The following is a 13,932-nucleotide window of genomic DNA, read 5'->3' as shown; positions in this document are numbered from 1 at the left end:
AAGCAATTAAACATTTCTTTTGCAACTTCTTTGCACAACAAAAGCAAAAAAAAAAAAAAATGTCAGAAACATTAAGGCGGAGGTGATTTCAAAAGTTCAATAAATAACTTTTATTTAACAATAGAAATAATTACCAAAAATTCACTTTTTTATATAAAAATAAAGAAGTAAATTAAGACATTAAATAATAAACATTAAAAGACGATAAGTATATAATTATATAATAAAAATATAGAAATAAACCTATGGCAAATGTTACCTTAAGCTACAACAGAACACTGACCACTCTAATTTGTTTTTTTTAGGGGTATTCGAGGTTACTGACAACGAATCTTATAATCAAACCCGCCGCAAATTTACCGTTTGCATCGTATGAATCCCTAGACCTTGGGACTATTTTGTGCCATTTTACTGCCTCTGGTAGTGTTTTTCGTGCATGATATGTTCGCGTGTGAACGGGAATAGTGGGGGGTCTTATATCGTGTAGGAATCTTTAAACAGTCATTTCAAATCAAGTTTAATAAAAAAAAAGATGTTTTTTTTTTCTTACATAGCACCACCACCGCCCCCCCCCCCCCGTCCCCAATGTAAACAGAATTTTTTTGAAATGGTAAATGTCGGTGCGTTATATTTAAGGAAAAACGGTTAATTAAACTGCAGAAGCACCTGTTAATGAAATACCCGCCCCAAGAAAAAAAATGAAAAACATGAAAATATTTGCTGCTTATGTTTTTGCAATCCGCTCATGAAAACTTTATTTTTTGATTAATTAAAAAAGCATTAAAAATTACATAAGACAAAAAAAAAAGAACCGCATTTTTTTTTTTTTTTTTTTTAAACTTTCTTATTAGAAAGATTCCTAGGCGATGTGGTAAGATACTTTACTACACCCGTTCGCACACGAATGTATCATGTAAGAAAAACACTACCGAAGGTGGTGAAATGGCACAAACTAGTCCCAAGGTCTATGGGTTCATACCATACAAATGGTAAATTTGCAGCAGGTTTGATTATCAGATTCATTGTCAGCAACCTCAAATACTTTTAAAAAAACAAATTAGTGGTTGGTGTTCTGTTGTAGCATAAGGTAACATTTACCAAACCAATTTATTTAGATTTAAAAAATAACATTATTGTTAAAAATACTTTTAAAAAGTCGAATAAATAGGAATAATTTGAGACAATTGAATATAAAAAGCTAAAAATTTAATCAAAGATTTAGTTATTTTTTAATTTCATTTAGAAATAAGAATATTCTATAAAGTGGAATAAAAATCAGTTAGCGATTGAAGCTGCAAAAAAATGTTAAATTTTAAAGAGTTATCGAAGATAAGAAGAAAATAAAACACAAAAATGAATATCAAAAGATAAACAAAACATGTTATTCCCCTTGAAATTTGATGTTATTGTATTTTTGTTGAATTAATCATGACTTTTTCTTTATATTTTTTAATATATAAAATAACTCCTGAAATTGATTGTTATTAATTTCATGGTGCATGTTTAATTCATGGTTAAAATTTGTTTTGACTTTTATCTTCAATGAAAGAAATTTTACGAAAAAAATAAAATCGTTTTCGAAATTCCCTTAATTGTATTTCCACTTTTTCACTGTACCAAATTTTTTTCGCTACACAAAAACTTTAATGGTATATTTCAAAACAACAATTCCACGGGAATTGAAATCGTACTTGGTATTGGAATCGTTAATCAACATTTTCCTGGAATCAGAATTGGAAAAAATTTAGAAATTGTCCCAACACTAATAATAACATGGACCAAAACTAAAGAAAAATAAAATGGTTATTCAAAATGATTTATTAATATTGTAGCACTAAAGTTAACAATAACAAACTTTGAGAATCCAACTGACTTCATTTTATTACATGCAAAAAAAGAAAATGGTGTGAGAATTTCTCTCACAAGGTTTTTGCCCTGACAGAATTGAAGAAAACCAATCAGAATTACAACAGGCTCACCTTTTAAACTTCAACGTAAATTTTATTAAAGCAAAAAGATCTAAGTTACAAAAGATGTGTCATCTTTAGCTATCTGCTGTAATGGGCTGGTAACACCCCAAAAGGGTAATAGTTCATCTTCGAGAAAAGCTGGGTACAAAACTCTGCTGACAAAGAACACTGCAACGGGTTGAAGAGTTGAGTGATATCTTCCAAGATGGATACTGCAAGTCCAGTAGCCTCGAGGAGTCCACTATAGATAACTGTCCAAATGGCAGACAAATGACAGGTCAAACTGTAGAACTTAATTTTGTCTTTGATAGACATTATATTGTAATGATGAAAGTCAATTGATTCACAGAGCACAACAGCATGTGATAATATAATATTTCGCCCAACATAAGGGCATTGGTGTTTGCAAATGATAACATTTCATCCCACATTAGGGCATAAAAACCTCTCAATGAGACAAAGTGATTTGATGCTACAAGCCTCGAGTGAGAATTCGACTATCCATTTCAACCTGTGTATTTGTCGAATCTGGTGATCTGAAAGGATAAACTTAGCGCCAAGAGTACCCACGGCAATAAGTAATAACAAGCCATCTGAATGGTTCAAACAAAATCGTGAGCAGAAAAACCGACCACTGAGGAGCCTGCTTATTTCTGCAGAATTTCTCACAATGGAAAATATATAATAAAATAAAAGACTAGATAGAAAAACAGACTGAAAAGAAAAAGAAATTATACCGTTTTTAAAGTCAGTGAACTTTAAATTGACAACTATTTTCTTTAAGTGCAGATTTGGCAACTATCAGTTATTTTCAGTTTAGTTTGGTTAGGCAATTTATCATGAAGAGACTGACATTCAAACAGCATTTACAAATTGCAAATTTGACCGATTTACTCAGAAATATTTGATGCACACATAATTTCATGAACTGAACCTGTCAATAGACCACTTATGCGATTTAACATAATTGGATAATTTTCTTTGGGGATATGTAAAGTCTCATATCTGCTGATAAACGATACACAATAGACCATTTCAAAGACATTTGAGTTCACACGTTATTGCCGAAATACAGCCTAATTTGATGCGTAAGGTTTGGGACAATTGAACCCCTAGATTATGCCATATACGCGAAATTGTCTTTTATTATTGGAATCCTTTGAGATGAGTGATTTTTATATTTATTTATTTGTTTGTTAAAGTTAAACGTAGAGTAATGTCCAAATTTGTTTTCCAAACGGAATTAAGACAGATCCCATCTTAGGGTTTAACTGTAGAAGTTTAAAGTTCCTTTCGAAGCCTTCCGTAAAATATATTACGCAAGAATAATTTCCATAAATCGGATTGTTATCTGATGCAATTGGTTACTTGTAGTTGTGATGAAATCTTACAAGAACTAAGTTCTTGTCAAGACATGACCCACAGGTTCTGTCAGAAATAAATTGAAATTGGTATGTAAGTTATACGCAACTCAGTTTCGGCACTTTTTTTTGAATATCATTCGAATAAATGAATTTTTTAATATAATTCCCAGCATGCAACAGTAAAGCATTTTAGCTGGCGAATTTTTAACAAATTGTTGTAAATTTGTTTTCAACTATTTGTGATAACTATATTGCACGATTGCTAATTTTTCTTTGTTAAATGTTGAAAATTTTCTCGATTTCACGTTGCAGAAACGCGATGTGATTTCATTTATTTCTTTTTGCCAATGCAATTTAAAATCTTCAACATTTTAAAAAAGATTAACAAAAATACATTTCATGCAAGATATTTTTTTAGACCTTGTTATCGAAATTATATTTGTTTTCTTTATGCGTCCTTAATTTAATTTTTTGTTAGAGGATTTAAAACAAAAACTGGAGAAAAAAAACCCCCAAAAAACTTTCTAATCAAGAAAATCGATTGGTTTTTAACGCAGAAATGAATTTCATCTTATAACAAACTTTGAATTTGAAATTCATTTTTTCCTCTTTCACGTTCTTTTTTTCTCTTTTCTCTTTCGTTCTCTTCTATCTTTTAGCTTTTCTTTTTCTCCTACCTTCATTTCTTTTATTTATCCCATCACTTTTCCGTTTTATATATTTTTCTCTTTTTATTTATTTTTTTCACTTTTTGGTTTTATTCCCTTTTCGTTTTCTTGTCTTTTTTCTCTTTTCGTTTTCTTGTCTTTTTTCTCTTTTCGTTTTCTTGTCTTTTTTCTCTTTTCGTTTTCTTGTCTTTTTTCTCTTTTCGTTTTCTTGTCTTTTTCTCTTTTCGTTTTCTTGCCTTTTTTCTCTTTTCGTTTTCTTGCCTTTTTTCTCTTTTCGTTTTCTTGCCTTTTTTCTCTTTTCGTTTTCTTGTCTTTTTTCTCTTTTCGTTTTCTTGTCTTTTTTCTCTTTTCGTTTTCTTGTCTTTTTTCTCTTTTCGTTTTCTTGTCTTTTTTCTCTTTTCGTTTTCTTGTCTTTTTTCTCTTTTCGTTTTCTTGTCTTTTTTCTCTTTTCGTTTTCTTGTCTTTTTTCTCTTTTCGTTTTCTTGTCTTTTTTCTCTTTTCGTTTTCTTGTCTTTTTTCTCTTTTCGTTTTCTTGTCTTTTTTCTCTTTTCGTTTTCTTGTCTTGTCTTTGTTTTCTTTTTCGTTTTTTTCTTTTTTCGTTTTTTTTTTTCGTTTTTTTTTTCGTTTTTTTTTTCGTTTTCTTTTTTCGTTTTCTTTTTTCGTTTTCTTTTTTCGTTTTCTTTTTTCGTTTTCTTTTTTCGTTTTCTTTTTTCGTTTTCTTTTTTCGTTTTCGTTTTTCGTTTTCGTTTTTCGTTTTCGTTTTTCGTTTTCGTTTTTCGTTTTTCGTTTTCGTTTTCTTTTTGTTTTGTTCCTTTTTTCTCTTTTCGTTTTTTTTCTATTTTCGTTTTGCTTTTTTCGTTTTCTTGTACTTTTTCTCTTTTCGTTTTCTCTTTTCGTTTGCTTGTATTTTTCTCTTTTCGTGTCACTTTTTCGGTTTTCTTGTGCTGTTTCTTTTTCGGTTTTCTTGTGCTGTTTCTTTTTCGGTTTTCTTGTGCTGTTTCTTTTTCGGTTTTCTTGTGCTGTTTCTTTTTCGGTTTTCTTGTGCTGTTTCTTTTTCGGTTTTCTTGTGCTGTTTCTTTTTCGGTTTTCTTGTGCTGTTTCTTTTTCGGTTTTCTTGTGCTGTTTCTTTTTCGGTTTTCTTGTGCTGTTTCTTTTTTTCGTTTTTTTTTCGTTTTCTTGTCTTTTCTCTTTTCGTTTTCTTGTCTTTTCTCTTTTCGTTTTCTTGTCTTTTCTCTTTTCGTTTTCTTGTCTTTTCTCTTTTCGTTTTCTTGTCTCTTTTATTTCCTGTCTCTTTTTTCTAATCTCTTTTTCTCCTTTTTCTATTTTCTCTTTTTTCTATTCTCTTTATTCTTTTATTCTCTTTTTCCACCAATATTTGACATATCTAAGATTACTTTTGTTTCACAATATTTCATCAGAAAAAAATTTCATCACTTTTATTATTGCGTAATACTTTTCCATAAAAACCTAATGACAACATTTCCGTGTTTCAGTTTGATTTTGATTCACACAAGTACACAAAACCAATGAATCGGTTAACTGATCTTTTTAGACCAGAAAGTGGATTTATGTTAGTTCGCAAAAGCTATTCCAATAATTGTTGTCAACATTGGTATTTCCATTATGTCCTAAAAGACAATACTTAATTAACTTTAAGATTTTGCTTCTAAAGGTAAGTAAAAACATTTTTTTTCCTGTGAACCGTTGGGTCAGTATTAAATTGGTAGTAAGTTTTTATAGGCGAGTACTTACTTGAAAATGAATGACGTCATAAAAGGTGGAAAAGCTTTTAGTAACTTCTGATAACAAAAATAAAACTCATTTTGTGTCGTCATCATCGTTTAAAAATAAAAGTAAATATACATTTCATTATTTTTGTGTCGTGTGAAATACATTTTCGCGCGCCGTTTTTTTTTTTTTTTTTTTAAATTTTTATTTTGATTTAGTAAACTTCAAACGGAGGAAAAATTGTAAACTTGTTTCAATGAAATGGAGATTGATTAGTCCCTGCGACTCTACTCAGCTGGAAAATCATTTGTTTTGGGGAAAAAAAAAAAAAAAAAAAAAAGGAAAATAAAAACGCTTTTATTAATGAGTTCTGCGAGCCACAATCCTGTCAATTATTTTCTAATTAATAAAACAAATGAAAATTGGATGCTAATAAATTGGAATAAGACGGCGGTAGTTGTATAATTACTGTAAAGTACACTCGTAAAAAAATGTCCCCGTATGGCTACCATAGTTTCTTTTGCTGATTGTAATAATGGAACTCTTTCTTGAAACTCTGAAAAAGAGGAAAGAAAGTCGTGCTCGACAACCTGTAAGTTTCTTCTCTTCTTTTTGCTTATAAAGAATAAAAGACTATTAAAATGTTTATATATGGCGACAAACGTAACCCTTAAATTGATTTTTCAGAGGATGAAAAGAAATCCTTCACGACTGTAACTTATTTTTTTTTCGTAATCCAAATATCTAGTTAAATTTTGGGAGAGGGTTCAATATTCATTAAAAGGACCTCGTGGGGAGGAGGCGATCGATGGGAATAATGCACTTAATTACTAGATAAAATGTACCTATTTACTATGCCTCCCCACGGGACAGAGTTAGACACCAGGGTCGTTTTTTAACGTGGAGAAAAGGTACAAAAATAAAAATTGTCTCAGTCGTGAAGGATTTCTCCTCCACCGAAAGAGAACAAGCTGCAGCATCTGAAGAACAGATACTACACTTTGATCTTGTCCCGAAGGCCAAGAAAATAAAATGTATGCGGCTTATTAAAGTGAATTTAAAAATGTTTTCATTGAAAATATTTTGTGTTTGTAAACAAAAATTTGGTAAGGTTACTTAAGTTTGAATTTTTGTTCTATGTTATAATTTATTTTTTTTTCATAATTATTTTTTTTTATGTTATAATTAATTTTTTTTTGTAATTAATTTTTTTATGTTATAATTAAATTTTTTTATGTTATAATTAAATTTTTTTATGTTATAATTAATTTTTTTTCATAGTCTGTCTTTAACTTTAGAGAACATGTTTTCATTGAAAATATAACGTTCATTGAAAATAAAACATAACGAAATGTTTTTAACCTTTCATTTAAAGTTTAGTTTTTTAGTTCGTTTTTTTTTTATTTCTCTTTCCGTCAAAAATTTTGGTGATATTTCGGTTAAGAAAATAAAAATTATTTAAATGGGAAATTTGGGGCTTGTTTTACTGTACACATAGATTCGAAAAAGTTGTCAAAAAACAAATATATAACAAATAAATGTTATCGAAGGCAAGATAAGTTACTTTTCTATTTAACTGGATACTTTTTTTAGTGTTTTTATTTAATATAACATGTTTATTCAGCTCGAAAAACATTCTTTTACCGATGTATTGGAAAATTAAACATGGCGCCCGACTCTCTCTCTCTCTCTCTCTTGACACGGTAAGTTTGGGAAAAGAATGTTAAAAATTAAAAAAAAAAAAAAAATAGACAAAATACTGTTAGAAACTCGCTCAATATATGTTACCGTGACATAAGCTGACATATATTCGGTGGGTTTTTAACAGTATTTTGTCTAGTTTTTTTTATTTTTAACTCCTTTTCCCAAACTTACCGTGTCAAAGAGAGAGTCGGCTGTCATTTTTAATTTTCCAATACATCGGTAAACACTGTTTTTCTATCTGAATAAACATGTTACATTAAATAAAAACACTAAAAACATATCCAGTTAGGTAGAAAAGTATCTTGCCTTTGATAACATTTATTTGTTATGTAAATATGAAGAATTACTCCACCCTCGAAAATGTCTTTAAAATTACCACCTATTGAGGTTTTCGGGGTCGCTGAAAACGAAAATAACGTTTAAAATTACGGCAAACGAGTAGTTTCCAAGATATGGAGAAATGTTAGTATTTAAAAAGTCGGTGATCACTTTTCTGTATTAACGTAAAATGAGCACCCATTTTGTGGCCACGATATTTTCGGTGGGGGTGGGGGCTTTCTTTCCAACCTCGGAAAATCCTTTAAAATTACCACTAACGTTTAAAATTCCAAGAAACGAGTAGTTTCCAAGATATGAAGAAATGCAAATGCGCTCACTTTATGATCACCTTTTTTTTGTTTTTGAGGGGGAGGGGACTGCCGGTTTGTTTTTCGTTCTTTTTTGGAGGGGATATTCAATTATAGAACTTGTATTGTTTTTTAACAGGTGCTTATGCAGTTTAATTGACTGTTTTGAGCAGAAGAACTGTTTAATATTTTACAAAAATTCTGTTTACATTTGGTGGGAGGCGGTGGAGGGGCGTCACCCCCCCCCCCGCCCTTTCACCGCCTCCCACCAAATGTAAATAGAATTTTTGTAAAATATTAAACAGTTCTTCTGCTCGGTTAATGTTGGCATGTTACTTACGTTAAAATGGTTAATTAAACTGCATAAGCACCTGTTAAAAAACGATACAAGTTCTATAATTGAATATCCCCCTCCAGGCATAAAAAAAGAGAAAGAAGCGAACGGAAAAGAATCACATAAATAACCTTGTTTAAATGTTAAAACTTTAAAAAAAAAAAAAAAAAAAAAAAAAAATTAACAAAACAATTCGGCGTTTCCTGGGTGGGTTGAGTAAAAAAAAAAAAAAAACTCAAAACAACAATCGGGTGGACAAAAAAAAAAAAATGGTAGTAGGCAGGCAGGCTCGAACCCGTAACACAGAGGGGGGTGGAAAAAAAAGTGACATTTGATGTCTCCATCATGCAACCGGAAGTTGGGAGCATCGAAATTAAGCATAGTCAATTGAAAAGAAAAGATGGCTTGCAAAAATGGCAACACAAAAACCAACCCCTCCTTGTAGAAAACTGCCCAGTTGAGGGTGAAAGAATTAATGTTTTTGGTCAATTTTTCGATATTTGTCGTCCAAAGGATCGAGCTTGAAAACGATACCGGTTTGGTCACGTTCCGACACGCCTGCCAAAAATTTTTGGCAGATATACAAACATACACGTACACACAGAGATATTTTGTCTTTTATATATATAGAAGACTAGCCTGGGTGCCCAGTGTTGCCCGGGTGTTTGTAGGTATGTGCAAAGAAAAAAATAGTTGTAGTCGACAGGAAAGCTCAAACCCGTGAAGCAAAGGCGGAAAAGAAAGTCGAGATGTGTGTAAGGGTGTTGATTGAGCAAAAAATAAATAAATAAATAAATAGGAGTAGTAAGCAGGCTCTAATCCGTAACACGCCAGCGACAAAAGAGGCGAAAAAAAAAAAGGTCTTCTTGATGCACCTACTGCAGTTTTGACGTCACAGGCGGTCAAAATAATGTTTTTTATGCAACGTCAATGATGCGAGGTTTGAATGACTTGCAAAAATGTTAGCGAAACAAACTACCCTCCTTGTAGAAAACTGCCCAATTGAGAGTGAAAGAATTAATGTTTTTGGCCAATTTTTTGATATTTGTCGTCCAAAGGGTCGAGTTTCTAAAGGATGCCGATCTTGTAAAAAAAATCTATCACCTTTGTCGAAAGTTTTAGCCAGACATACTTGCATACATCTAAACCGACAGGTGAAATTTATATAATAGACTAGCGTGGGTGACTAGCATTGCCCGAGTATTTGGAGGTGTAAAAGAAAGAGTTTTGGAAGGATGGTAGGCTCGAACCCAAAGCTTTGAGGCGAAGTTGGAAAAAAAGTGAAAAAACCTGACATCTTGCACGACGGAAAAACCTGACATCGGTCACGACGGAACAAGAGCTGAAAAGTGTTCTAATTTAGCGATTAAAAAATTAAGTGACAGGTGCATAAATTAAATGAGGTCAAACATCATTGGAGGAAGCTTAACTTTGGTTGCAAGCTAGCTTTCCCAAGATGTTGGGAAAAACCAGCTCCCCATAAAAAGGGAGTGTCCAAATGAATAGCAATTGTCTGATATGACAGGTTTTGGCCGCATTGATTAAAGCTGATTGCTTTCTGGATGTCCCCGGTACAAGTGCCAGCGCATTGCCTTTTCTACAGATTTAGTTTCGCTTATATACAGGAAAGCTAAATGAACACGCGAAGATTTTTAAAAAATCGCGAAAATAGCATGTAAAAGTCGCACAAATTAAAGATACACACAAGCTCGTTTGTGACTTGGAGATATTACAATCTAGAGAGTATATAAAAAGTTCTAAGAAACGGTGACCCCCCCCCCAAGCCTTTGGCGGACATACACAAAATGTGCACACACTAAAACACATTTTGCCTTTTATATATATACTAGTGGAGGGTACCCGGCATTGCCCGGGTGTTTGGAGGTGTGTGTGTTAAAAAAAAAAAATGTTGGCCGAGTAAAAGAAAAAGTTTTAGTAGGAAGGTAAGATTGAACCCTGAAGCCTTGACACGAAGGTGGAAAGAAAGGGAAAAAAAGTCAGACATCTAACCATCTCGGCCACGAGGGAAAGGAACTGATAAGCGTGTTAAGCGAAGGTTTATAAAGTGAAATAAGCAGGTGCGAGGAAGTGGCATGATGTCTGACCTAGTTTTGCACTGCAAGCCAGATCATTTACTTTTCGAAGACGCGGCGAGCTGGTAAAAGTCGGGCAAATTAAATACATGCGATCCCCGTTAAGTCATAGTTATTATGATTTAGATGCGATATAAAAAGTTTTACGAAGGAGCGAACTGACCGAAAATCATGGCGAAAAAAGCTTTTTGCGGACATACACAAAAAGCGAACACACATACATACACATTTTGCCTTTTATATATATAGATAGATGTAATAAAGGAGCTCTCCTATATACAAATTCTCTTGCTGTCTTCCTCTGTCATTTTGTGACATCATCCACTATGCATGGTTATCCCCTCATCTGTTTTCATGGATGATGCTATCCAATACACACGTGGACAAACTAGCAAGCAAAATTTACAGTGTTTTACTAATATATAGAAAGAATCATTTCAAATAGGTGTTGTGGTTTTGAATTAAATAACCTAAAAGAGGTTGATTTTACCATTAAACACAACCAATCTATCCATCTCATGAGACATAAATTTAAAGACACACTGTCTGTAATGAATGATATCCCTCCCTCACTTATATTCAAGTTAAGCTTAAACAGATTTGTGTATTCAGGTTTGAGGTATCCATACAAATGCTGTATGTACGTATGTATGTATGTACGTATGGAAAACAAAAAGGATAAATAATTAACCAATGAAAAAAAAAACTTTATAAATTATTTAAACCAGTTAGATTAATTTATCCCTAACGATGAAGCCTGAAGAATTGGAAAGTACTCAGACTTATGATAAACATGGTGATTACATCAGCCATTTCCCGCCAGAAGTGAAGACTGTTTTCGGAAGTTGAAAAAGATTGAAAATAGAATTAATCGACAAAAAGTGTTTATTTTATTTAATGAAATATACCATAGAGAAAAAATGCTGCTTAAATATATATATATATATTGATAAAAAGTTCTTGTGGTTTTTAACTTTTAAATTCAGATGATCATATCTCAGCTAAAAGGAAAATTTATTGATCAAAATAAGCACCATCAGAATCAACACTTTTTCCAACGCAAAACGTATTTATATCAATAACATAAAAATCTTGCATGCTAGTGGCAATGAAGTCGTTGAAAGTGTTTTTAATATCACTTTGGTTTTTGAAGCATTTCCCATGCAGAAAGATGTCGAGGTGCTTAAAAAAGTGTTAGTCGGTAGGTGAGAGGTCTGAAGAGTATGATGGATGAGGCAGTTTTATAGCCCAATTCGTCCAACTTCTGTAGAGTCTGTTTAGCAATATGTGGTCGGGCATTGTCATGGAAAAGAATTGGACCTTTTCTGTTGACTAATGCTGAGTGTTGTCAAAGTTTCTGATACATTTCATCCATTTTGTGACAGTACTTTTCTGCTGTAATGGTTTCGTCTGTATTCAAAAACTAATGGATGAGACTGGTCACAGAGCACCAAACAGTCAGTATGACTTTCTTTTGGTGCAACTCTGGCTTTTCACCACAAGTCACAACCCGGTCGAGAAAGATGATACTTGATAACAGCATATCTTGGTTGTAGTTCAGTTTGTAAAGGACCCATTTATCAATTTTTTTTTTATCTTTCCAAATAACTCAAGTGGTTGGAAATTGTTGCATACGTTACGTCTAGAAAGAACATTTGTGTGGATTGGCTTTGAGTAAGGTTCTTAATTGATCATTGTCAACATCTGATAGCCGACCACTATGCTCATCTTCAAGACTCGTTGCCGCCACAAAATTTCTTAAACCATCATTGTTCTGTGCGTTCAGTAGTGGTTCCTGGGCAAAACGCTTCATTGGTATTGCAAACTGTTTAAGCAGCTTTTCGGCCTAGCTTGAACTGAAATAAGAAAATTGTGAATTTTCTTTTTTTCCACCTTGTATTTAACGTTTTGAAAAGAAGATATAATTGTTTTAAAACGATTGTAATTTTAAACAGAGCAAAAAAAAATGCTTTTTAAAAAGATTAAGTTATTTGTATAGTTAAAATGTATTTGAAAATACATCATTTGAAATCAAAATTAAAAATTCCGCGAGAACTTCTCAACCTAATAGTTGATCAGTTTGCATGAATAAGCAGCTGTGACACTCATCAAGTTAACGACCATTAAATCACATACCTTATTTATAGAGTGGGTTGATCAAGTAATGTTTCAATTGGATTGCTGTCCAAAGTGTTACTTTAAATGGAATAATAAAATCCTACAAAATTTTTCATGGTGAAAAAGGGTGACTATTTTTATCTCCAAATTAATACAATTATAAGACAATTTTGTGTGTCTGTGTATTTCTTGTAAAAATTTAACTTGGATAATTATGCATTGAATTATCTTATTAAATCAAAATTAATTCTGGTGGATTTAATTATTTTTAATAGGAATTTACAAAATTTATTTTATACTAATGCATATTTAATTTCGATAATTAATCAATTGATATTTGGTTAATTAATTAAACAATTTTTGAGTATCCTATTTTAAAAAAATAAAGAAAATTCGCCATAACTTATTTTGATTTCATTGTAAAAACTTTACCTTTTGTTATTTGAAAAAGAAATAATGAATTACTTTGTAACCCATTAAAAAAAGCTATTTTGATCAAATCATTGTCTGAATAGATTAAAATCACATCGCATTAACACAATTAGGGTGGCCATCTATGAGATCCCCTCCCCTCTACATTTCACAATTTACACTTTTTTTTTGTTTTTATCTAGTCAATCTCATTGATTACAAACTTTACTTTCAGATTAAAAAAAATTTGTAAAAATTTTTTTTTGACTTTTATTGTCGGAGATCAGTTTCCAATGTTAACGTTCTACTAAATTGAATACCCACTTTGTGACATTGAGATAAAAATGGCGACTCTCTCACATGACCGGTGAATATTCTTGTCTAAAAAAGGGGATTACAAAGGGAACTTTTACCTATCTCTTTTCTAGCCAACTCAAGACTCGCCTATAAAATAACGATTTTTACAGGTTTTGTGGTATGCTGAAAACTAATAATGAAAAAGTAATGTCTTATTTTAGTGTTGGAAAAATAAATTTCCAAAAATATTCAATCAAAAAATTGAATACAAAGTTTATTTGTGTAAAAATAAACAAAATCATGTTTTGGTTCTGATGATTCAGTGGATCTTACTTTTGGCATTTTCAGAATTTCAATAAAACAATTTTTGAACTCGATATAAATATTTCCGTTTAGATTAATGAAATTGGTGTAAATACAACATTATTTTAAATGATTATAGTCATATAATTTTCCGAAATAAGACATTACCAATATGACGTTTATATTTGGGGAAGATGAGTAGTTTTCCAATTGTTTTAAATTCACAACAAATAATTGTTACCAAAGGCAAGAAATAATTTATTAAAGAAAAGATAGCTGAGAGAGAGGGGAGGGGGTTAAAACCGTTCCTTTGTAA

The 13,932-nt window shown here is 31.6% G+C and overlaps 1 protein-coding gene across 3 annotated transcripts in view; it reads left to right on the top strand.

Moving 5' to 3' along the window:
• Positions 1–13,932, top strand: part of LOC145279909 (GTP-binding protein 1-like) — a 111,937-nt gene that overhangs the window by 55,400 nt on the left and 42,605 nt on the right. Inside the window, exon 1 of one of the 3 annotated variants that reach the window (XM_080131466.1) lies at positions 5,288–5,674. The exons of 1 other annotated variant lie outside the window; for it this stretch is intronic. The gene's annotated coding sequence lies outside the window, so the exon portion shown is untranslated. Of the gene's footprint in view, positions 1–5,287; positions 5,675–5,944; positions 6,323–13,932 lie in introns of those variants that run through there. One more of the 3 variants, XM_080131465.1, reaches the window with a different exon arrangement.

The sequence above is a fragment of the Euprymna scolopes genome, chromosome 7 (genome assembly GCF_053919585.1).
Source record: "Euprymna scolopes isolate OS-2025 chromosome 7, ASM5391958v1, whole genome shotgun sequence".
Classification (NCBI taxonomy): Eukaryota; Metazoa; Mollusca; class Cephalopoda; order Sepiida; family Sepiolidae; genus Euprymna; species Euprymna scolopes.
This window is presented reverse-complemented; position numbering and strand designations above follow the sequence as displayed.